This window comes from Enoplosus armatus, unplaced genomic scaffold (assembly GCF_043641665.1).
Source record: "Enoplosus armatus isolate fEnoArm2 unplaced genomic scaffold, fEnoArm2.hap1 Scaffold_65, whole genome shotgun sequence".
Lineage (NCBI taxonomy): Eukaryota > Metazoa > Chordata > Actinopteri > Centrarchiformes > Enoplosidae > Enoplosus > Enoplosus armatus.
This window is the reverse complement of record NW_027261257.1, coordinates 1-21,798: the sequence shown is the minus strand read 5'-3', so window position 1 is coordinate 21,798 and position 21,798 is coordinate 1. Positions and strand designations below refer to the sequence as shown.

General features: G+C 47.7%; 6 non-coding genes across 6 annotated transcripts; all 6 read left to right on the top strand.

Moving 5' to 3' along the window:
- Nucleotides 1–1,609: 1,609 nt before the first annotated feature.
- On the top strand, nucleotides 1,610–1,682 carry trnav-aac (transfer RNA valine (anticodon AAC)). The gene has a single exon. It is a non-coding gene; the product is annotated as a tRNA-Val (tRNA).
- A 5,303-nt stretch (nucleotides 1,683–6,985) lies between these two features.
- On the top strand, nucleotides 6,986–7,058 carry trnav-aac (transfer RNA valine (anticodon AAC)). Its single transcript has one exon. It is a non-coding gene; the product is annotated as a tRNA-Val (tRNA).
- Nucleotides 7,059–11,209: 4,151 nt separating this feature from the next.
- trnav-cac (transfer RNA valine (anticodon CAC)) lies at nucleotides 11,210–11,282 on the top strand. Its single transcript has one exon. It is a non-coding gene; the product is annotated as a tRNA-Val (tRNA).
- Nucleotides 11,283–12,361: 1,079 nt separating this feature from the next.
- On the top strand, nucleotides 12,362–12,434 carry trnav-aac (transfer RNA valine (anticodon AAC)). Its single transcript has one exon. It is a non-coding gene; the product is annotated as a tRNA-Val (tRNA).
- Nucleotides 12,435–17,618: 5,184 nt separating this feature from the next.
- trnav-cac (transfer RNA valine (anticodon CAC)) lies at nucleotides 17,619–17,691 on the top strand. Its single transcript has one exon. It is a non-coding gene; the product is annotated as a tRNA-Val (tRNA).
- Nucleotides 17,692–18,212: 521 nt separating this feature from the next.
- On the top strand, nucleotides 18,213–18,285 carry trnav-aac (transfer RNA valine (anticodon AAC)). The gene has a single exon. It is a non-coding gene; the product is annotated as a tRNA-Val (tRNA).
- Nucleotides 18,286–21,798: the final 3,513 nt, after the last annotated feature.

Genomic DNA, 21,798 nt, shown 5'->3' with positions numbered 1-21,798 from the left:
AGAATTTTACAGCAGCACATATAAGCAAGCAGGACTATTGACGTCCCTCATACTCCCACATTGCCTAGTTTTCTTCTTCTTTCTGCTGTATTACCTTTGTCTGCCTTGGTGAATAATCAGGAGCTGGTAGAAAAGTCAAATCTCCCCGTCGGGGAATCGAACCCCGGTCTTCCGCGTGACAGGCGGAGATACTGTCCACTATACTAACGAGGAATGATGCAAGGACATCAACATGCCTCCCCAGGGAAGAAGCAGCTCAGCGTTGTGGAGGTTGAGCAGCCACCTTGCTTTCAGACTGGGGAAAAGACAGAAATAATTCAGTGTCATCTGCATAGCTGTGGATTCCATATATTTTTTTCAATAAAGATTCCTAACTGTCATCTCAAGGTAGAGGCCTGGGTGAAAATGCCTGTCACTCTCGGGTGTCGCGCATGCGCGTGAAAGCTGCTTTTCAACAGTTTCCGTAGTGTAGTGGTTATCACGTTCGCCTCACACGCGAAAGGTCCCCGGTTCGAAACCAGGCGGAAACACTATTCTTTACTGTTCGCTCCTAGTATTACGTTAAATGTATTTAGCTGATGCTTTCATCCACAGTGACTTACAAAAAGTACATTCAACCATGTGGATACAACCCAAGAATTGGAGGAATCATGCAAGTACATCAACTTCATCAAATATGCTGAACTGCTTCAAGTGCTACTTCAGAAACAATAAGAGGTGACACATGCAGGCACACCAGCCAGGAGCGAGTTTCAGTAATCTAGGTGCCTCCTGGGTGAGGAACGGATGTATCCTCCTGATGCTGTGAAGAATGACTTTGCAGGAGTGGGTCGTTGCAGCCAGGTTGGCAACGAAGGATAGCTGGTCATTCAGTGTCGCAAAACCGAAGTACATACCAAACCCTGAATTTTTTGATGTCTAAAAAAGAATTCTTTGTTGCTTGTGTTAGTTACACATCTTACTGTCCACTATACAAAGGAGGACGGTTCCACACTGGTTTTTGGCCCTTTTCGACGAGAATCGCCAGGTGCTTTAGCTGCGCACTAAGCCAGGAGCGAGTTCCAGTAGTCTAGGTGCGAGATGACAAGAGCCTGGACCAGCACCTGCGGTGCCTCCTGGGTGAGGAACGCATGTATCTTCCCGATGCTGTGGAGAATGAATTTTCTGGAGTGGGTCGTAGCAGCCAGGTTGGCAGATGCCTTCCCTGGGAGGAAGAGCAGCTCAGTGTTGTGGAGGTTGAGCTGCCGGCGGGCTGTGTGCAGACATCCACTGAGAGATGCCTGCAAGACACGCAGAAATTGGTGCTGCCACCTTGGTTTCCGACCGGGGAAAAGACAGAAATAATTCAGCTGTGGTAAGTAAAGCCATGTGAGTGAATGACAGGCGCAAGCACAATGTTTAGCACTGTGCACACCAGTGTTTCCCATACATAGGCTATACTTGAGCGGCCCGCCCAGATAGATCATGTCCTGCCCATGGAAATAAAATCCGGATTCCACATTTTTTTTTTCAATAAAGATGCCTAACTGTCATCTCAAGGTAGAGGCCCAGGTGAACATGCCCGTCACTCTCGGGTGTCGCGCATGCGGGTGAAAGCTGCTTTTCAACAGTTTCCGTAGTGTAGTGGTTATCACGTTCGCCTAACACGCGAAAGGCCCCCGGTTCGAAACCGGGCGGAAACATGACTCTTTGCTGTTCACTCTGATTATTACGTTAACTGCGTTTAACTCAGCAACACACGCAGAGATTTTGACTGCCACATTTTCAGACCGGGGAAAGGACAGAATTAGTTCAATGTCTTCTGGATAGCTGTGGTATGCCAAGCCATGTGAGTGAATGAAAGACAGGGACAAACAACTTGACTCACACAGTCATGCTTTTATATTGCCTATTTCTGCATCGGCACTTCGGGGAGAGCAGAACAATGCTCCATGCTCCACGCTGTCACTCTCAGCCAGGAGCAGGTTTCAGTAGTCTAGGTGCGAGATGACAAGAGCCTGGACCAGAACTTGCGGTGCCTCCTGGGACAGGAATGGACGTATCCTCCTGATGCTGTGGAGAATGAATTTTTTGGAGTGGGTCGTCGCAGCCAGGTTGGCAGCGAAGGACAGCTGGTCATCCGGTGTCACACCCAGGGTCATTGCAGTCCAAGCTGTGGACGCCACAGAGTTCTCAATGGTAATGGAGAGGTCATGGATGGGAGATGCCTTCCCTGGAAGGAAGAGCATGCACGGGAGATGCCTTCCCTGGAAGAAAGAGAATGGGTGGGAGATGCCTTCCGTGGAAGGAAGAGCAGCTCAGTCTTGCCAAGGCTGAGCTTCAGGTGGTGTGCAGCCATCCACTGAGCACAATCTTTAGCACTGTGCACACAATAGAGTAGGGCTCGATAAGAAAGACAACAGATGGAGACTATTAACGTCCCTCATACTTCCATGCAGATAAAACAAAATATATACAATAACAGTGTATATGTATGTGTGTGTATATATATGTACATATATGTATTGCGCTGGTAAAAAAAAAAGTCTGACATTCAGAGGGAGGAGTTGAACAGTTGGATGGCCACAGACAGCTTCAGACCTGATGTTGTTCTTGTGTTCGAAACCTCCACGCAAGTCATCCTGCTGGAGGTAACAATCCCTTGGGAAGCTCGCTTGGACAAGGCCTTCAAGTACGATGGGGCTGGTTGGTATGCAGGCAGGGTGGCTGGTGGGCTAGGTGCTTCCCAGTTGAAGTTGGATGCTGGGGCTTTGTATTGCAATCCTTGGCCAGACCCTTGAGATGGCTGTGCCTCAAGAGAGGATAACCATGGTGCAAGTGGTTAGCTAGCTTCAGGTGGTGTGCAGCCATCCACTGAGCACAATCTTTAGCACTGTGCACACAATAGAGTAGGGCTTGATAAGAAAGACAACAGATGGAGACTATTAACTTCCCTCATACTTCCATGCAGAAAAAAAAAAAAATATATACAATAACAGTGTATATGTATGTGTGTGTATATATATGTACATATATGTATTGCGCTGGTAATAGAAAGTCTGACATTCAGAGGGAGAAGTTGAACAGTTTGATGGCCACAGACAGCTTCAGACCTGATGTTGTTCTTGTGTTCGAAACCTCCACGTAAGTCATCCTGCTGGAGGTAACAATCCCTTGGGAAGCTCGCTTGGACAAGGCCTTCAAGTACGATGGGGCTGGTTGGTATGCAGGCAGGGTGGCTGGTGGGCTAGGTGCCTCCCAGTTGAAGTTGGATGCTGGGGCTTTGTATTGCAATCCTTGGCCAGACCCTTGAGATGGCTGTGTGTGTCCTCAGCTGGGTCTCCTGGAGGAGGCTGTATGATGTTGACCCGAAACATCTAATGATTTCTTCTTTAGCACTGTGCACACAATAGAGTAGGACTTGGTAAGAAAGACAACAGATAGGGACTATTAACGCCCCTCATACTTCCATGCAGAACAAACAAGATATATACAATGACCACTCTGTGCACATACTGTGGTCTGCCAGTCAGGAGTTTCCATTCCAGCTTCCTCCTGTACTTCTCCTTGGCCTCCTTGATCTCCACCTTCAGTTCCCCCTGAATCGTTCTCACCTCCTCCCTGTTGCCACCTCTGAAAGCCCTCTTCTTTGCATTCAGGACGGCCTTGATGTCCTTTGTCCCCCATGGCTTGTTGTTTGAATGACAATGAACAGTCCTCGCTGGGACAGTGGAGTCTGCACAGAAGTTGATGTAATCTGTGCTGCACTCTGTGAGCCCATCAATGTCTTGTGGCTCACAGAGCGCCTGCCAGTCAGTCACCTCAAAACATTGCTGAAATGTCTCATAAGCCAGTGAGGTTGTGGTCTGACCTACCCAGGGGGGGTGGGCGGAGGGCTGTATGCATCCTTCACCTTAGCATACCCTGGACAGCAGGTCCAGGGTCCTCTCCTCTCTAAGAGGATAGGAAATGGGGGATTAGCTCAAATGGTAGAGCGCTCGCTTAGCATGCGAGAAGTAGCGGGATCGATGCCCGCATCCTCCAAGTTAAGTGTTTCCGATTCTGACACGTAGCTTACAGGAAATCCTTTTCTGTAGTGAAGGTCATTAAAGAAAGCATCTGTGCGTGAAGCAAGCGGTGGCATCAGCGCTGGGGAGCAGCCAGCATCCTAGGGATCTGCAGGAACCTCTGCAAGTTCCCTCAGCACATCGTGTTCCAACACCTGCAGACCTGATGTAGTTCTTGTGTTCGAAACCTCCACGTAAGTCATCCTGCTGGTGGTAACAATCCCTTGGGAAGCTCGCTTGGACAAGGCCTTAAAGTACGATGGGGCTGGTTGGTATGCAGACAGGGTGGCTAGTGGGCTAGGTGCTAGACCCTTGAGATGGCTGTGGCTCAAGAGAGGATAACCATGGTGCAAGTGGTTAGCTAGCCATCTGGACACAAGCTGATGTCTGATCAGCCTCAGGTGGGTCTCCTGGAGGAGGCTGTATCATGACCCGAAACAAATGATGATTCTAGGAACATCATTGAAGATGTATCCAGAGGCATCGGCAGATGTATTGCTCCTCCCATGAATCATGAAGTATATACCGTGGGGTCCAAAGAAGAAGAAATATTTTGATTCTTTCACGTTGATTCTAAATATGGCTGTGCCTCAAGTTTCCAGCACATCAATGATTGCCTGAATTTTCAGTGAATTAAGTATATCAGAGCTTAGACTTGACCTCCAGTTTGTGTTTTACAATGGTTTAAACAGCACATAAGTTACAAAAAAACAACAAGTATTACTCATTTTCACAGTCATCAACATGACGTCTAAAAGGTTGCAGGACATCTGTGAGAGTTGACGAGTCATTTTCTGGGATCATTTTACTTCCTGTGTACTCATTCCCACCTGTCGTGACTGAATAGTTTCTACACGACTTACCAAATCTGAGTGTGTAGACAATCCACCTTTTCTAGAAAAAAAAAGGTACCATTTTTACCATTAATCTTGTTAGTGTTTCACTGAAATGGATGCAAAAATGTACAACCGGTTCCAGCTTTTTTTTGCCTTGGTAAGATAGTGATAGATTGGAGAAAGGCAGGAAATGTGCCACAGAGGCGCCCCCCAATTTCAGCTTTAGGTTAATCTCTGTGTAGCATTCCTGTTTACACGACAGTGACTACGCAGAGAGGAATCTTGTTTAAAAACCCATCTAAGTACTCACGCTCTGATCCGGATGGTGAAGGCTAGCCTGTTCTTAGCAGAAGGCAGAGGGGCAGGTGGCCTGTGCTCAGCTCTCCAGATGCAAGTCTCATCAGGATGCTTCTTGTGACCGTCTGTCAAGAGGTCTTCCAAACGCTTGAACTTTAATGATTTGCCTTTTGATACCTAGACATAGAAATACACACAGAATTTTACAGCAGCACATATAAGCAAGCAGGACTATTGACGTCCCTCATACTCCCACATTGCCTAGTTTTCTTCTTCTTTCTGCTGTATTACCTTTGTCTGCCTTGGTGAATAATCAGGAGCTGGTAGAAAAGTCAAATCTCCCCGTCGGGGAATCGAACCCCGGTCTTCCGCGTGACAGGCGGAGATACTGTCCACTATACTAACGAGGAATGATGCAAGGACATCAACATGCCTCCCCAGGGAAGAAGCAGCTCAGCGTTGTGGAGGTTGAGCAGCCACCTTGCTTTCAGACTGGGGAAAAGACAGAAATAATTCAGTGTCATCTGCATAGCTGTGGATTCCATATATTTTTTTCAATAAAGATTCCTAACTGTCATCTCAAGGTAGAGGCCTGGGTGAAAATGCCTGTCACTCTCGGGTGTCGCGCATGCGCGTGAAAGCTGCTTTTCAACAGTTTCCGTAGTGTAGTGGTTATCACGTTCGCCTCACACGCGAAAGGTCCCCGGTTCGAAACCAGGCGGAAACACTATTCTTTACTGTTCGCTCCTAGTATTACGTTAAATGTATTTAGCTGATGCTTTCATCCACAGTGACTTACAAAAAGTACATTCAACCATGTGGATACAACCCAAGAATTGGAGGAATCATGCAAGTACATCAACTTCATCAAATATGCTGAACTGCTTCAAGTGCTACTTCAGAAACAATAAGAGGTGACACATGCAGGCACACCAGCCAGGAGCGAGTTTCAGTAATCTAGGTGCCTCCTGGGTGAGGAACGGATGTATCCTCCTGATGCTGTGAAGAATGACTTTGCAGGAGTGGGTCGTTGCAGCCAGGTTGGCAACGAAGGATAGCTGGTCATTCAGTGTCGCAAAACCGAAGTACATACCAAACCCTGAATTTTTTGATGTCTAAAAAAGAATTCTTTGTTGCTTGTGTTAGTTACACATCTTACTGTCCACTATACAAAGGAGGACGGTTCCACACTGGTTTTTGGCCCTTTTCGACGAGAATCGCCAGGTGCTTTAGCTGCGCACTAAGCCAGGAGCGAGTTCCAGTAGTCTAGGTGCGAGATGACAAGAGCCTGGACCAGCACCTGCGGTGCCTCCTGGGTGAGGAACGCATGTATCTTCCCGATGCTGTGGAGAATGAATTTTCTGGAGTGGGTCGTAGCAGCCAGGTTGGCAGATGCCTTCCCTGGGAGGAAGAGCAGCTCAGTGTTGTGGAGGTTGAGCTGCCGGCGGGCTGTGTGCAGACATCCACTGAGAGATGCCTGCAAGACACGCAGAAATTGGTGCTGCCACCTTGGTTTCCGACCGGGGAAAAGACAGAAATAATTCAGCTGTGGTAAGTAAAGCCATGTGAGTGAATGACAGGCGCAAGCACAATGTTTAGCACTGTGCACACCAGTGTTTCCCATACATAGGCTATACTTGAGCGGCCCGCCCAGATAGATCATGTCCTGCCCATGGAAATAAAATCCGGATTCCACATTTTTTTTTTCAATAAAGATGCCTAACTGTCATCTCAAGGTAGAGGCCCAGGTGAACATGCCCGTCACTCTCGGGTGTCGCGCATGCGGGTGAAAGCTGCTTTTCAACAGTTTCCGTAGTGTAGTGGTTATCACGTTCGCCTAACACGCGAAAGGCCCCCGGTTCGAAACCGGGCGGAAACATGACTCTTTGCTGTTCACTCTGATTATTACGTTAACTGCGTTTAACTCAGCAACACACGCAGAGATTTTGACTGCCACATTTTCAGACCGGGGAAAGGACAGAATTAGTTCAATGTCTTCTGGATAGCTGTGGTATGCCAAGCCATGTGAGTGAATGAAAGACAGGGACAAACAACTTGACTCACACAGTCATGCTTTTATATTGCCTATTTCTGCATCGGCACTTCGGGGAGAGCAGAACAATGCTCCATGCTCCACGCTGTCACTCTCAGCCAGGAGCAGGTTTCAGTAGTCTAGGTGCGAGATGACAAGAGCCTGGACCAGAACTTGCGGTGCCTCCTGGGACAGGAATGGACGTATCCTCCTGATGCTGTGGAGAATGAATTTTTTGGAGTGGGTCGTCGCAGCCAGGTTGGCAGCGAAGGACAGCTGGTCATCCGGTGTCACACCCAGGGTCATTGCAGTCCAAGCTGTGGACGCCACAGAGTTCTCAATGGTAATGGAGAGGTCATGGATGGGAGATGCCTTCCCTGGAAGGAAGAGCATGCACGGGAGATGCCTTCCCTGGAAGAAAGAGAATGGGTGGGAGATGCCTTCCGTGGAAGGAAGAGCAGCTCAGTCTTGCCAAGGCTGAGCTTCAGGTGGTGTGCAGCCATCCACTGAGCACAATCTTTAGCACTGTGCACACAATAGAGTAGGGCTCGATAAGAAAGACAACAGATGGAGACTATTAACGTCCCTCATACTTCCATGCAGATAAAACAAAATATATACAATAACAGTGTATATGTATGTGTGTGTATATATATGTACATATATGTATTGCGCTGGTAAAAAAAAAAGTCTGACATTCAGAGGGAGGAGTTGAACAGTTGGATGGCCACAGACAGCTTCAGACCTGATGTTGTTCTTGTGTTCGAAACCTCCACGCAAGTCATCCTGCTGGAGGTAACAATCCCTTGGGAAGCTCGCTTGGACAAGGCCTTCAAGTACGATGGGGCTGGTTGGTATGCAGGCAGGGTGGCTGGTGGGCTAGGTGCTTCCCAGTTGAAGTTGGATGCTGGGGCTTTGTATTGCAATCCTTGGCCAGACCCTTGAGATGGCTGTGCCTCAAGAGAGGATAACCATGGTGCAAGTGGTTAGCTAGCTTCAGGTGGTGTGCAGCCATCCACTGAGCACAATCTTTAGCACTGTGCACACAATAGAGTAGGGCTTGATAAGAAAGACAACAGATGGAGACTATTAACTTCCCTCATACTTCCATGCAGAAAAAAAAAAAAATATATACAATAACAGTGTATATGTATGTGTGTGTATATATATGTACATATATGTATTGCGCTGGTAATAGAAAGTCTGACATTCAGAGGGAGAAGTTGAACAGTTTGATGGCCACAGACAGCTTCAGACCTGATGTTGTTCTTGTGTTCGAAACCTCCACGTAAGTCATCCTGCTGGAGGTAACAATCCCTTGGGAAGCTCGCTTGGACAAGGCCTTCAAGTACGATGGGGCTGGTTGGTATGCAGGCAGGGTGGCTGGTGGGCTAGGTGCCTCCCAGTTGAAGTTGGATGCTGGGGCTTTGTATTGCAATCCTTGGCCAGACCCTTGAGATGGCTGTGTGTGTCCTCAGCTGGGTCTCCTGGAGGAGGCTGTATGATGTTGACCCGAAACATCTAATGATTTCTTCTTTAGCACTGTGCACACAATAGAGTAGGACTTGGTAAGAAAGACAACAGATAGGGACTATTAACGCCCCTCATACTTCCATGCAGAACAAACAAGATATATACAATGACCACTCTGTGCACATACTGTGGTCTGCCAGTCAGGAGTTTCCATTCCAGCTTCCTCCTGTACTTCTCCTTGGCCTCCTTGATCTCCACCTTCAGTTCCCCCTGAATCGTTCTCACCTCCTCCCTGTTGCCACCTCTGAAAGCCCTCTTCTTTGCATTCAGGACGGCCTTGATGTCCTTTGTCCCCCATGGCTTGTTGTTTGAATGACAATGAACAGTCCTCGCTGGGACAGTGGAGTCTGCACAGAAGTTGATGTAATCTGTGCTGCACTCTGTGAGCCCATCAATGTCTTGTGGCTCACAGAGCGCCTGCCAGTCAGTCACCTCAAAACATTGCTGAAATGTCTCATAAGCCAGTGAGGTTGTGGTCTGACCTACCCAGGGGGGGTGGGCGGAGGGCTGTATGCATCCTTCACCTTAGCATACCCTGGACAGCAGGTCCAGGGTCCTCTCCTCTCTAAGAGGATAGGAAATGGGGGATTAGCTCAAATGGTAGAGCGCTCGCTTAGCATGCGAGAAGTAGCGGGATCGATGCCCGCATCCTCCAAGTTAAGTGTTTCCGATTCTGACACGTAGCTTACAGGAAATCCTTTTCTGTAGTGAAGGTCATTAAAGAAAGCATCTGTGCGTGAAGCAAGCGGTGGCATCAGCGCTGGGGAGCAGCCAGCATCCTAGGGATCTGCAGGAACCTCTGCAAGTTCCCTCAGCACATCGTGTTCCAACACCTGCAGACCTGATGTAGTTCTTGTGTTCGAAACCTCCACGTAAGTCATCCTGCTGGTGGTAACAATCCCTTGGGAAGCTCGCTTGGACAAGGCCTTAAAGTACGATGGGGCTGGTTGGTATGCAGACAGGGTGGCTAGTGGGCTAGGTGCTAGACCCTTGAGATGGCTGTGGCTCAAGAGAGGATAACCATGGTGCAAGTGGTTAGCTAGCCATCTGGACACAAGCTGATGTCTGATCAGCCTCAGGTGGGTCTCCTGGAGGAGGCTGTATCATGACCCGAAACAAATGATGATTCTAGGAACATCATTGAAGATGTATCCAGAGGCATCGGCAGATGTATTGCTCCTCCCATGAATCATGAAGTATATACCGTGGGGTCCAAAGAAGAAGAAATATTTTGATTCTTTCACGTTGATTCTAAATATGGCTGTGCCTCAAGTTTCCAGCACATCAATGATTGCCTGAATTTTCAGTGAATTAAGTATATCAGAGCTTAGACTTGACCTCCAGTTTGTGTTTTACAATGGTTTAAACAGCACATAAGTTACAAAAAAACAACAAGTATTACTCATTTTCACAGTCATCAACATGACGTCTAAAAGGTTGCAGGACATCTGTGAGAGTTGACGAGTCATTTTCTGGGATCATTTTACTTCCTGTGTACTCATTCCCACCTGTCGTGACTGAATAGTTTCTACACGACTTACCAAATCTGAGTGTGTAGACAATCCACCTTTTCTAGAAAAAAAAAGGTACCATTTTTACCATTAATCTTGTTAGTGTTTCACTGAAATGGATGCAAAAATGTACAACCGGTTCCAGCTTTTTTTTGCCTTGGTAAGATAGTGATAGATTGGAGAAAGGCAGGAAATGTGCCACAGAGGCGCCCCCCAATTTCAGCTTTAGGTTAATCTCTGTGTAGCATTCCTGTTTACACGACAGTGACTACGCAGAGAGGAATCTTGTTTAAAAACCCATCTAAGTACTCACGCTCTGATCCGGATGGTGAAGGCTAGCCTGTTCTTAGCAGAAGGCAGAGGGGCAGGTGGCCTGTGCTCAGCTCTCCAGATGCAAGTCTCATCAGGATGCTTCTTGTGACCGTCTGTCAAGAGGTCTTCCAAACGCTTGAACTTTAATGATTTGCCTTTTGATACCTAGACATAGAAATACACACAGGATTTTACAGCAGCACATATAAGCAAGCAGGACTATTGACGTCCCTCATACTCCCACATTGCCTAGTTTTCTTCTTCTTTCTGCTGTATTACCTTTGTCTGCCTTGGTGAATAATCAGGAGCTGGTAGAAAAGTCAAATCTCCCCGTCGGGGAATCGAACCCCGGTCTTCCGCGTGACAGGCGGAGATACTGTCCACTATACTAACGAGGAATGATGCAAGGACATCAACATGCCTCCCCAGGGAAGAAGCAGCTCAGCGTTGTGGAGGTTGAGCAGCCACCTTGCTTTCAGACTGGGGAAAAGACAGAAATAATTCAGTGTCATCTGCATAGCTGTGGATTCCATATATTTTTTTCAATAAAGATTCCTAACTGTCATCTCAAGGTAGAGGCCTGGGTGAAAATGCCTGTCACTCTCGGGTGTCGCGCATGCGCGTGAAAGCTGCTTTTCAACAGTTTCCGTAGTGTAGTGGTTATCACGTTCGCCTCACACGCGAAAGGTCCCCGGTTCGAAACCGGGCGGAAACACTATTCTTTACTGTTCGCTCCTAGTATTACGTTAAATGTATTTAGCTGATGCTTTCATCCACAGTGACTTACAAAAAGTACATTCAACCATGTGGATACAACCCAAGAATTGGAGGAATCATGCAAGTACATCAACTTCATCAAATATGCTGAACTGCTTCAAGTGCTACTTCAGAAACAATAAGAGGTGACACATGCAGGCACACCAGCCAGGAGCGAGTTTCAGTAATCTAGGTGCCTCCTGGGTGAGGAACGGATGTATCCTCCTGATGCTGTGAAGAATGACTTTGCAGGAGTGGGTCGTTGCAGCCAGGTTGGCAACGAAGGATAGCTGGTCATTCAGTGTCGCAAAACCGAAGTACATACCAAACCCTGAATTTTTTGATGTCTAAAAAAGAATTCTTTGTTGCTTGTGTTAGTTACACATCTTACTGTCCACTATACAAAGGAGGACGGTTCCACACTGGTTTTTGGCCCTTTTCGACGAGAATCGCCAGGTGCTTTAGCTGCGCACTAAGCCAGGAGCGAGTTCCAGTAGTCTAGGTGCGAGATGACAAGAGCCTGGACCAGCACCTGCGGTGCCTCCTGGGTGAGGAACGCATGTATCTTCCCGATGCTGTGGAGAATGAATTTTCTGGAGTGGGTCGTAGCAGCCAGGTTGGCAGATGCCTTCCCTGGGAGGAAGAGCAGCTCAGTGTTGTGGAGGTTGAGCTGCCGGCGGGCTGTGTGCAGACATCCACTGAGAGATGCCTGCAAGACACGCAGAAATTGGTGCTGCCACCTTGGTTTCCGACCGGGGAAAAGACAGAAATAATTCAGCTGTGGTAAGTAAAGCCATGTGAGTGAATGACAGGCGCAAGCACAATGTTTAGCACTGTGCACACCAGTGTTTCCCATACATAGGCTATACTTGAGCGGCCCGCCCAGATAGATCATGTCCTGCCCATGGAAATAAAATCCGGATTCCACATTTTTTTTTTCAATAAAGATGCCTAACTGTCATCTCAAGGTAGAGGCCCAGGTGAACATGCCCGTCACTCTCGGGTGTCGCGCATGCGGGTGAAAGCTGCTTTTCAACAGTTTCCGTAGTGTAGTGGTTATCACGTTCGCCTAACACGCGAAAGGCCCCCGGTTCGAAACCGGGCGGAAACACTATTCTTTACTGTTCGCTCCTAGTATTACGTTAAATGTATTTAGCTGATGCTTTCATCCACAGTGACTTACAAAAAGTACATTCAACCATGTGGATACAACCCAAGAATTGGAGGAATCATGCAAGTACATCAACTTCATCAAATATGCTGAACTGCTTCAAGTGCTACTTCAGAAACAATAAGAGGTGACACATGCAGGCACACCAGCCAGGAGCGAGTTTCAGTAATCTAGGTGCCTCCTGGGTGAGGAACGGATGTATCCTCCTGATGCTGTGAAGAATGACTTTGCAGGAGTGGGTCGTTGCAGCCAGGTTGGCAACGAAGGATAGCTGGTCATTCAGTGTCGCAAAACCGAAGTACATACCAAACCCTGAATTTTTTGATGTCTAAAAAAGAATTCTTTGTTGCTTGTGTTAGTTACACATCTTACTGTCCACTATACAAAGGAGGACGGTTCCACACTGGTTTTTGGCCCTTTTCGACGAGAATCGCCAGGTGCTTTAGCTGCGCACTAAGCCAGGAGCGAGTTCCAGTAGTCTAGGTGCGAGATGACAAGAGCCTGGACCAGCACCTGCGGTGCCTCCTGGGTGAGGAACGCATGTATCTTCCCGATGCTGTGGAGAATGAATTTTCTGGAGTGGGTCGTAGCAGCCAGGTTGGCAGATGCCTTCCCTGGGAGGAAGAGCAGCTCAGTGTTGTGGAGGTTGAGCTGCCGGCGGGCTGTGTGCAGACATCCACTGAGAGATGCCTGCAAGACACGCAGAAATTGGTGCTGCCACCTTGGTTTCCGACCGGGGAAAAGACAGAAATAATTCAGCTGTGGTAAGTAAAGCCATGTGAGTGAATGACAGGCGCAAGCACAATGTTTAGCACTGTGCACACCAGTGTTTCCCATACATAGGCTATACTTGAGCGGCCCGCCCAGATAGATCATGTCCTGCCCATGGAAATAAAATCCGGATTCCACATTTTTTTTTTCAATAAAGATGCCTAACTGTCATCTCAAGGTAGAGGCCCAGGTGAACATGCCCGTCACTCTCGGGTGTCGCGCATGCGGGTGAAAGCTGCTTTTCAACAGTTTCCGTAGTGTAGTGGTTATCACGTTTGCCTAACACGCGAAAGGCCCCCGGTTCGAAACCGGGCGGAAACATGACTCTTTGCTGTTCACTCTGATTATTACGTTAACTGCGTTTAACTCAGCAACACACGCAGAGATTTTGACTGCCACATTTTCAGACCGGGGAAAGGACAGAATTAGTTCAATGTCTTCTGGATAGCTGTGGTATGCCAAGCCATGTGAGTGAATGAAAGACAGGGACAAACAACTTGACTCACACAGTCATGCTTTTATATTGCCTATTTCTGCATCGGCACTTCGGGGAGAGCAGAACAATGCTCCATGCTCCACGCTGTCACTCTCAGCCAGGAGCAGGTTTCAGTAGTCTAGGTGCGAGATGACAAGAGCCTGGACCAGAACTTGCGGTGCCTCCTGGGACAGGAATGGACGTATCCTCCTGATGCTGTGGAGAATGAATTTTTTGGAGTGGGTCGTCGCAGCCAGGTTGGCAGCGAAGGACAGCTGGTCATCCGGTGTCACACCCAGGGTCATTGCAGTCCAAGCTGTGGACGCCACAGAGTTCTCAATGGTAATGGAGAGGTCATGGATGGGAGATGCCTTCCCTGGAAGGAAGAGCATGCACGGGAGATGCCTTCCCTGGAAGAAAGAGAATGGGTGGGAGATGCCTTCCGTGGAAGGAAGAGCAGCTCAGTCTTGCCAAGGCTGAGCTTCAGGTGGTGTGCAGCCATCCACTGAGCACAATCTTTAGCACTGTGCACACAATAGAGTAGGGCTCGATAAGAAAGACAACAGATGGAGACTATTAACGTCCCTCATACTTCCATGCAGATAAAACAAAATATATACAATAACAGTGTATATGTATGTGTGTGTATATATATGTACATATATGTATTGCGCTGGTAAAAAAAAAAGTCTGACATTCAGAGGGAGGAGTTGAACAGTTGGATGGCCACAGACAGCTTCAGACCTGATGTTGTTCTTGTGTTCGAAACCTCCACGCAAGTCATCCTGCTGGAGGTAACAATCCCTTGGGAAGCTCGCTTGGACAAGGCCTTCAAGTACGATGGGGCTGGTTGGTATGCAGGCAGGGTGGCTGGTGGGCTAGGTGCTTCCCAGTTGAAGTTGGATGCTGGGGCTTTGTATTGCAATCCTTGGCCAGACCCTTGAGATGGCTGTGCCTCAAGAGAGGATAACCATGGTGCAAGTGGTTAGCTAGCTTCAGGTGGTGTGCAGCCATCCACTGAGCACAATCTTTAGCACTGTGCACACAATAGAGTAGGGCTTGATAAGAAAGACAACAGATGGAGACTATTAACTTCCCTCATACTTCCATGCAGAAAAAAAAAAAAATATATACAATAACAGTGTATATGTATGTGTGTGTATATATATGTACATATATGTATTGCGCTGGTAATAGAAAGTCTGACATTCAGAGGGAGAAGTTGAACAGTTTGATGGCCACAGACAGCTTCAGACCTGATGTTGTTCTTGTGTTCGAAACCTCCACGTAAGTCATCCTGCTGAAGGTAACAATCCCTTGGGAAGCTGGCTTGGACAAGGCCTTCAAGTACGATGGGGCTGGTTGGTATGCAGGCAGGGTGGCTGGTGGGCTAGGTGCCTCCCAGTTGAAGTTGGATGCTGGGGCTTTGTATTGCAATCCTTGGCCAGACCCTTGAGATGGCTGTGTGTGTCCTCAGCTGGGTCTCCTGGAGGAGGCTGTATGATGTTGACCCGAAACATCTAATGATTTCTTCTTTAGCACTGTGCACACAATAGAGTAGGACTTGGTAAGAAAGACAACAGATAGGGACTATTAACGCCCCTCATACTTCCATGCAGAACAAACAAGATATATACAATGACCACTCTGTGCACATACTGTGGTCTGCCAGTCAGGAGTTTCCATTCCAGCTTCCTCCTGTACTTCTCCTTGGCCTCCTTGATCTCCACCTTCAGTTCCCCCTGAATCGTTCTCACCTCCTCCCTGTTGCCACCTCTGAAAGCCCTCTTCTTTGCATTCAGGACGGCCTTGATGTCCTTTGTCCCCCATGGCTTGTTGTTTGAATGACAATGAACAGTCCTCGCTGGGACAGTGGAGTCTGCACAGAAGTTGATGTAATCTGTGCTGCACTCTGTGAGCCCATCAATGTCTTGTGGCTCACAGAGCGCCTGCCAGTCAGTCACCTCAAAACATTGCTGAAATGTCTCATAAGCCAGTGAGGTTGTGGTCTGACCTACCCAGGGGGGTGGGCGGAGGGCTGTATGCATCCTTCACCTTAGCATACCCTGGACAGCAGGTCCAGGGTCCTCTCCTCTCTAAGAGGATAGGAAATGGGGGATTAGCTCAAATGGTAGAGCGCTCGCTTAGCATGCGAGAAGTAGCGGGATCGATGCCCGCATCCTCCAAGTTAAGTGTTTCCGATTCTGACACGTAGCTTACAGGAAATCCTTTTCTGTAGTGAAGGTCATTAAAGAAAGCATCTGTGCGTGAAGCAAGCGGTGGCATCAGCGCTGGGGAGCAGCCAGCATCCTAGGGATCTGCAGGAACCTCTGCAAGTTCCCTCAGCACATCGTGTTCCAACACCTGCAGACCTGATGTAGTTCTTGTGTTCGAAACCTCCACGTAAGTCATCCTGCTGGTGGTAACAATCCCTTGGGAAGCTCGCTTGGACAAGGCCTTAAAGTACGATGGGGCTGGTTGGTATGCAGACAGGGTGGCTAGTGGGCTAGGTGCTAGACCCTTGAGATGGCTGTGGCTCAAGAGAGGATAACCATGGTGCAAGTGGTTAGCTAGCCATCTGGACACAAGCTGATGTCTGATCAGCCTCAGGTGGGTCTCCTGGAGGAGGCTGTATCATGACCCGAAACAAATGATGATTCTAGGAACATCATTGAAGATGTATCCAGAGGCATCGGCAGATGTATTGCTCCTCCCATGAATCATGAAGTATATACCGTGGGGTCCAAAGAAGAAGAAATATTTTGATTCTTTCACGTTGATTCTAAATATGGCTGTGCCTCAAGTTTCCAGCACATCAATGATTGCCTGAATTTTCAGTGAATTAAGTATATCAGAGCTTAGACTTGACCTCCAGTTTGTGTTTTACAATGGTTTAAACAGCACATAAGTTACAAAAAAACAACAAGTATTACTCATTTTCACAGTCATCAACATGACGTCTAAAAGGTTGCAGGACATCTGTGAGAGTTGACCAGTCATTTTCTGGGATCATTTTACTTCCTGTGTACTCATTCCCACCTGTCGTGACTGAATAGTTTCTACACGACTTACCAAATCTGAGTGTGTAGACAATCCACCTTTTCTAGAAAAAAAAAGGTACCATTTTTACCATTAATCTTGTTAGTGTTTCACTGAAATGGATGCAAAAATGTACAACCGGTTCCAGCTTTTTTTTGCCTTGGTAAGATAGTGATAGATTGGAGAAAGGCAGGAAATGTGCCACAGAGGCGCCCCCCAATTTCAGCTTTAGGTTAATCTCTGTGTGGGGCAGGTGGCCTGTGCTCAGCTCTCCAGATGCAAGTCTCATCAGGATGCTTCTTGTGACCGTCTGTCAAGAGGTCTTCCAAACGCTTGAACTTTAATGATTTGCCTTTTGATACCTAGACATAGAAATACACACAGGATTTTACAGCAGCACATATAAGCAAGCAGGACTATTGACGTCCCTCATACTCCCACATTGCCTAGTTTTCTTCTTCTTTCTGCTGTATTACCTTTGTCTGCCTTGGTGAATAATCAGGAGCTGGTAGAAAAGTCAAATCTCCCCGTCGGGGAATCGAACCCCGGTCTTCCGCGTGACAGGCGGAGATACTGTCCACTATACTAACGAGGAATGATGCAAGGACATCAACATGCCTCCCCAGGGAAGAAGCAGCTCAGCGTTGTGGAGGTTGAGCAGCCACCTTGCTTTCAGACTGGGGAAAAGACAGAAATAATTCAGTGTCATCTGCATAGCTGTGGATTCCATATATTTTTTTCAATAAAGATTCCTAACTGTCATCTCAAGGTAGAGGCCTGGGTGAAAATGCCTGTCACTCTCGGGTGTCGCGCATGCGCGTGAAAGCTGCTTTTCAACAGTTTCCGTAGTGTAGTGGTTATCACGTTCGCCTCACACGCGAAAGGTCCCCGGTTCGAAACCGGGCGGAAACACTATTCTTTACTGTTCGCTCCTAGTATTACGTTAAATGTATTTAGCTGATGCTTTCATCCACAGTGACTTACAAAAAGTACATTCAACCATGTGGATACAACCCAAGAATTGGAGGAATCATGCAAGTACATCAACTTCATCAAATATGCTGAACTGCTTCAAGTGCTACTTCAGAAACAATAAGAGGTGACACATGCAGGCACACCAGCCAGGAGCGAGTTTCAGTAATCTAGGTGCCTCCTGGGTGAGGAACGGATGTATCCTCCTGATGCTGTGAAGAATGACTTTGCAGGAGTGGGTCGTTGCAGCCAGGTTGGCAACGAAGGATAGCTGGTCATTCAGTGTCGCAAAACCGAAGTACATACCAAACCCTGAATTTTTTGATGTCTAAAAAAGAATTCTTTGTTGCTTGTGTTAGTTACACATCTTACTGTCCACTATACAAAGGAGGACGGTTCCACACTGGTTTTTGGCCCCACTCTCGGGTGTCGCGCATGCGGGTGAAAGCTGCTTTTCAACAGTTTCCGTAGTGTAGTGGTTATCACGTTCGCCTAACACGCGAAAGGCCCCCGGTTCGAAACCGGGCGGAAACATGACTCTTTGCTGTTCACTCTGATTATTACGTTAACTGCGTTTAACTCAGCAACACACGCAGAGATTTTGACTGCCACATTTTCAGACCGGGGAAAGGACAGAATTAGTTCAATGTCTTCTGGATAGCTGTGGTATGCCAAGCCATGTGAGTGAATGAAAGACAGGGACAAACAACTTGACTCACACAGTCATGCTTTTATATTGCCTATTTCTGCATCGGCACTTCGGGGAGAGCAGAACAATGCTCCATGCTCCACGCTGTCACTCTCAGCCAGGAGCAGGTTTCAGTAGTCTAGGTGCGAGATGACAAGAGCCTGGACCAGAACTTGCGGTGCCTCCTGGGACAGGAATGGACGTATCCTCCTGATGCTGTGGAGAATGAATTTTTTGGAGTGGGTCGTCGCAGCCAGGTTGGCAGCGAAGGACAGCTGGTCATCCGGTGTCACACCCAGGGTCATTGCAGTCCAAGCTGTGGACGCCACAGAGTTCTCAATGGTAATGGAGAGGTCATGGATGGGAGATGCCTTCCCTGGAAGGAAGAGCATGCACGGGAGATGCCTTCCCTGGAAGAAAGAGAATGGGTGGGAGATGCCTTCCGTGGAAGGAAGAGCAGCTCAGTCTTGCCAAGGCTGAGCTTCAGGTGGTGTGCAGCCATCCACTGAGCACAATCTTTAGCACTGTGCACACAATAGAGTAGGGCTCGATAAGAAAGACAACAGATGGAGACTATTAACGTCCCTCATACTTCCATGCAGATAAAACAAAATATATACAATAACAGTGTATATGTATGTGTGTGTATATATATGTACATATATGTATTGCGCTGGTAAAAAAAAAAGTCTGACATTCAGAGGGAGGAGTTGAACAGTTTGATGGCCACAGACAGCTTCAGACCTGATGTTGTTCTTGTGTTCGAAACCTCCACGTAAGTCATCCTGCTGGAGGTAACAATCCCTTGGGAAGCTCGCTTGGACAAGGCCTTCAAGTACGATGGGGCTGGTTGGTATGCAGGCAGGGTGGCTGGTGGGCTAGGTGCCTCCCAGTTGAAGTTGGATGCTGGGGCTTTGTATTGCAATCCTTGGCCAGACCCTTGAGATGGCTGTGTGTGTCCTCAGCTGGGTCTCCTGGAGGAGGCTGTATGATGTTGACCCGAAACATCTAATGATTTCTTCTTTAGCACTGTGCACACAATAGAGTAGGACTTGGTAAGAAAGACAACAGATAGGGACTATTAACGCCCCTCATACTTCCATGCAGAACAAACAAGATATATACAATGACCACTCTGTGCACATACTGTGGTCTGCCAGTCAGGAGTTTCCATTCCAGCTTCCTCCTGTACTTCTCCTTGGCCTCCTTGATCTCCACCTTCAGTTCCCCCTGAATCGTTCTCACCTCCTCCCTGTTGCCACCTCTGAAAGCCCTCTTCTTTGCATTCAGGACGGCCTTGATGTCCTTTGTCCCCCATGGCTTGTTGTTTGAATGACAATGAACAGTCCTCGCTGGGACAGTGGAGTCTGCACAGAAGTTGATGTAATCTGTGCTGCACTCTGTGAGCCCATCAATGTCTTGTGGCTCACAGAGCGCCTGCCAGTCAGTCACCTCAAAACATTGCTGAAATGTCTCATAAGCCAGTGAGGTTGTGGTCTGACCTACCCAGGGGGGTGGGCGGAGGGCTGTATGCATCCTTCACCTTAGCATACCCTGGACAGCAGGTCCAGGGTCCTCTCCTCTCTAAGAGGATAGGAAATGGGGGATTAGCTCAAATGGTAGAGCGCTCGCTTAGCATGCGAGAAGTAGCGGGATCAATGCCCGCATCCTCCAAGTTAAGTGTTTCCGATTCTGACACGTAGCTTACAGGAAATCCTTTTCTGTAGTGAAGGTCATTAAAGAAAGCATCTGTGCGTGAAGCAAGCGGTGGCATCAGCGCTGGGGAGCAGCCAGCATCCTAGGGATCTGCAGGAACCTCTGCAAGTTCCCTCAGCACATCGTGTTCCAACACCTGCAGACCTGATGTAGTTCTTGTGTTCGAAACCTCCACGTAAGTCATCCTGCTGGTGGTAACAATCCCTTGGGAAGCTCGCTTGGACAAGGCCTTAAAGTACGATGGGGCTGGTTGGTATGCAGACAGGGTGGCTAGTGGGCTAGGTGCTAGACCCTTGAGATGGCTGTGGCTCAAGAGAGGATAACCATGGTGCAAGTGGTTAGCTAGCCATCTGGACACAAGCTGATGTCTGATCAGCCTCAGGTGGGTCTCCTGGAGGAGGCTGTATCATGACCCGAAACAAATGATGATTCTAGGAACATCATTGAAGATGTATCCAGAGGCATCGGCAGATGTATTGCTCCTCCCATGAATCATGAAGTATATACCGTGGGGTCCAAAGAAGAAGAAATATTTTGATTCTTTCACGTTGATTCTAAATATGGCTGTGCCTCAAGTTTCCAGCACATCAATGATTGCCTGAATTTTCAGTGAATTAAGTATATCAGAGCTTAGACTTGACCTCCAGTTTGTGTTTTACAATGGTTTAAACAGCACATAAGTTACAAAAAAACAACAAGTATTACTCATTTTCACAGTCATCAACATGACGTCTAAAAGGTTGCAGGACATCTGTGAGAGTTGACGAGTCATTTTCTGGGATCATTTTACTTCCTGTGTACTCATTCCCACCTGTCGTGACTGAATAGTTTCTACACGACTTACCAAATCTGAGTGTGTAGACAATCCACCTTTTCTAGAAAAAAAAGGTACCATTTTTACCATTAATCTTGTTAGTGTTTCACTGAAATGGATGCAAAAATGTACAACCGGTTCCAGCTTTTTTTTGCCTTGGTAAGATAGTGATAGATTGGAGAAAGGCAGGAAATGTGCCACAGAGGCGCCCCCCAATTTCAGCTTTAGGTTAATCTCTGTGTAGCATTCCTGTTTACACGACAGTGACTACGCAGAGAGGAATCTTGTTTAAAAACCCATCTAAGTACTCACGCTCTGATCCGGATGGTGAAGGCTAGCCTGTTCTTAGCAGAAGGCAGAGGGGCAGGTGGCCTGTGCTCAGCTCTCCAGATGCAAGTCTCATCAGGATGCTTCTTGTGACCGTCTGTCAAGAGGTCTTCCAAACGCTTGAACTTTAATGATTTGCCTTTTGATACCTAGACATAGAAATACACACAGGATTTTACAGCAGCACATATAAGCAAGCAGGACTATTGACGTCCCTCATACTCCCACATTGCCTAGTTTTCTTCTTCTTTCTGCTGTATTACCTTTGTCTGCCTTGGTGAATAATCAGGAGCTGGTAGAAAAGTCAAATCTCCCCGTCGGGGAATCGAACCCCGGTCTTCCGCGTGACAGGCGGAGATACTGTCCACTATACTAACGAGGAATGATGCAAGGACATCAACATGCCTCCCCAGGGAAGAAGCAGCTCAGCGTTGTGGAGGTTGAGCAGCCACCTTGCTTTCAGACTGGGGAAAAGACAGAAATAATTCAGTGTCATCTGCAT